The sequence below is a fragment of the Scatophagus argus genome, chromosome 5, assembly GCF_020382885.2.
Source record: "Scatophagus argus isolate fScaArg1 chromosome 5, fScaArg1.pri, whole genome shotgun sequence".
NCBI lineage: Eukaryota > Metazoa > Chordata > Actinopteri > Scatophagidae > Scatophagus > Scatophagus argus.
Window position 1 is genome coordinate 1873340 of NC_058497.1, and position 4040 is coordinate 1877379.

The window sequence follows — 4040 nt, forward strand, 5'->3', positions numbered from 1 at the left end:
CACAGAAACACACACATACACACACACAGGTGAACTAGTTCATCAGAGGGACCTGCTTGCTTGACCTGCAAATCATCTTTGCATTAATTCATAGACTCCCCAAACACACACAGAGGCTGGAGTTTAAGGGTGAGGGTCCTCACAGGTAGGTGTCCACAGTACCTGCAGCTCTACTGTTGCCATGGGAATAACTGTCCTTAAGACCGCCACACACACAAACACATCAATACAACAAAAGGATAGATACTTACATTCATTTCCTGAAGGCTTAACCACCACCTAACCATAACAACAAACATTACTTGCCCTTACCTTAACCTAACGCTAACCTCAACCTAACCTTAAGGCAAGTCTCCACCCTAAAATGTAATCATTTGTTTGTGGGAACATGCATTTTGTCCCCATACATAAGGCAGGTCCTAACAATGTGACTGCATAAAGAGATTTTCATCTCCACAACTACAGGAATACGCATACACACACACATACAGACAAGGTAGACACACATGATACACATTCCTGGGAAATGTGTTCGAACTTGAACGCACAGACACACAACAAATCGCTGTCTTCACTCCAAAATGCTAAATATTCATGAAGCCTCATAACAACAGTGTCCTCCCTCTCCCTGTCCTCGTCTGCCTCACACTGTCCCTCTCTCTCTTTGGTGGTCTTTGTCTTAGTCTCTCAGTGATTTGTTTGCTGTGCATGTGTGTGTGTGTGTGTGTGTGTGTGCATGTGACAAGACACCATGAGACAGCCTTTGAAGGGTTTATTATTAAGCAACATTCTGTCATCCAGCTCTGATAGTCCCTGGCTTGATGCATCCTTGCATCAGATATAGTTTCTTACAAACACACAGTTATTAAATATACACACACATATAGGTCATAAGGTGTGTACCTGCACAAGTTCTCATGAGCTGGAAATGACAGGCTACTCCAGCAAAACACTTATGAATGTAATCTCTGTGAGTGTGTTAAGGTGGCTGTAGTATTTTGGAGGTTTTAAGGCCAGGGTGTACTCAAAGATAACTAATTTATTAGTGTTGTCCGACCAGCACCACCATCGGACTGCAAAGGTGTTTATTCCTGTTCTGAGTGGCCGTACTGAAAGGCGGGATCAGGGTGTTGCGCACAGCTGTAAACAGAATAAAAATCACAGAAGTGACAGAATTAGCTATGTAGGGAATGAAAACAGGAGAGCTTGAGATAGAAATTCAAACCCTGCCTACTTTCTCAAATCCACACAGATGCTTAAGTAGTTGTGAATGTCCATTTTGAAAGGTACAAAAATTACTGCATGCCACTCTGTGGACCCACATACCACAAGGATAGGCATTGGGGTCAGGTGCTGGTGCTGGGTGACAGGAAAAGGTGGGGACCTAGGCATGTTGATTCCTGGCAGACTGGTCCTAGGGAAGTGAAGCTGGTGCAGGTCGTGCACTGGTACCAACAAAATGAGCTCACTTCTCCACACACCACAGGTTCTGGAACTAAACTCTTGGAGTGGGACTTTTGTGGATTTGCACAGGGACAGGTGCATGAGGCAGGTGTAAGAATACTCACAAGCCCCTGAGTGAGTGCAGCTGCTTTGGAGTTCTGCTTGGAGAATGAAATGGTCACCTCTATGTATCTATGAGCTACTGAGCTACTAGGACAGGCCTTGGTTGTTATGTGTGCTTATGCACCAAACAGCAGCAGCAGCACACACAGGGAGCGTGACCTCATGGTACATTCTGGTACACATCTATCTGTATCTATATATATATAATCAAATGACCACAAAGATTGTTGAAGACAGAAAGGTTTCTACTTTTAGTAAGCAACACATTGTGAATTGTTTCGAGTTGCTTAGAGATTTCAGTACTTGAGACCTGACTTGGAACTTGAGTGAAAAGACTTGAGACTTACTTGTGACTTGCAAAACCACATGGTCCCACCTCTGAGTCTTTGCAGTCTTGACATGATAAATCAGACAAAGGGATAACAATGCATTTCAGACTCTAACGGACTCGCACTCAGTTGTACCAAGTATTATAAGTGATGACAGCAGCAATTCTCATACACCTGACCAATCCCTTGCATGAAGAGGACACAATGTTGGATGTTCTGTATAAAGACTTGTCCACACATAACAGTTATTTTTTTCTAACATGAAGTGATAATAAAGTCGACATCATTGCAAAATTCATTTTAAAATTCAAGTTAATGACAGAAAATATTTGGTTGACATGATCCCTGGTTCAGGTAGTGCAACAAACCTGACCTCAGTACATGTATTTGAAACTGTCTGTGCTGCTAGGTATCACGAGAAGTTCTCTCGAGGGATAGCTTAAGATAAAATCAAAGAGAATATGGTTTCAGACTTCTCTTCAGCATTGGAGCAATTCACCAAACTACTCAAGTCGCATATGATCGTTTATTTATGATATCGAAAGGAGATAAAAATCGTTAATATTTATCAAACTGCTTTATCTGTCTAACTCCTAGACATGCACACACATACACAGACACACACACACACACCACAGAGGAAACAGGCTGCCAGTGTTGTCTGCATGTGCTTGTGGGCATGGTGGCTGAGGTGTGAATGTGTGTCAGATGGTTCGGTGGGCAGCCTGGCAATCGGCAACGTGGCGGTGCTCCCACCTACAGGGAGCAACACACACAAGCCTCTTAACCTCACACACACACACACGAACACATACGCACAAACTGTTTGCTCGACCTACAAATTATTCTTGCATGACCACACAGACATACACACATACACGCACATTAGTTAGAGTGATGCAAATAATCTGTGCTTTTTATGTGACTGATCCTGGCCTCAGTCTCATCTAAAGATCAAATGATGACATGTTTAACTGATTGGAGGTTTATCGTAGAATTGATCAGTAACACAAAGAGTAAAAATGGTAGGTACTCTGAACTGATGCTGATTAGACATGTTCTGAATCACTAGCACAATATGTGAAAATGCGTTTCAAGAATCATTTTCACTTGGACAGTATTTTAAATATGTGTTATTCTTTGGCATATAAAACTTATGGAAAATTACTGTCTATAAGCACAGGATCAATAAAAACTGCTTCAGTCCAGAAGTATACTTCTGTGTCTTCTGTCGTTCTCAGATGGTCTCTCCCTCGCAGCCAGAGTGCCCATATGACCAGAGCATGAATATAAGTTCTCATATTCATATATCTTGTTTTGTCTCCTCAACAGTCCAAAATATGATTGGGAGCATTTATCACCTTAGGAGACTATAAATAAAAAAGCTAGAAACAGTAATTTTTTGGTGTTTTTGCTTAAAAAAATATGACTTGTGATTATTTAATGATCAAAACTGTTGCCAATAAATCTTTTGTCAATCACCCAACTAATTAATCAAATATTTATATCGGCATGCGTTCTACATCTCTTTGTAACAGTTTTTTTGTTTGAGCAGTGACAAAAGTCGATTATATGGTACGGTCTCCATATAATGTTAGTGTATGCTGTATATTACTCTACTCCCTAATTCTCATTCCTCTCTAGCCTTCACCCTCTCTGTCTCACTCCATCTCTCTCTCTCTCTCTCTCTCTCTCTCTCTGTCTTTCCTTCTCCTCCCTATGTCTCTGTGCACCCTCTCTCAGCAGTAAGCCCTCTAATCTCTCCTGTTCAATCGCCTGGCAGACACATGCCCTCTGTCTGCAGAGCCAGCGGGGATGTTTCCTGTGCAGGTGTACCACAGAGAAGGCACAATAGGTACGGTGAGCGTGTTGAGCGTGGCAGCTTTGGTGCAGCAAGCAGGTCATGTTTGGTTTAGTATGATAATTATGTTGAGTAAACTGATGGTATGGACTAAATATGGCAGGTATGGTAGATACAGCAGGTATGGGGACACAGGGCACAGCAAGAATGGTGATCGTGGGGGGTTTGGTGGTTATGAGTGTGCTGGGTAGGGTGTGCATGGAAGCCATGGAGGGTATGGCAGGCATGGTGAGAACAGTGGGACTGGCAGATGGTGGGCACAGTGAGTATGATGCATGGCAGAC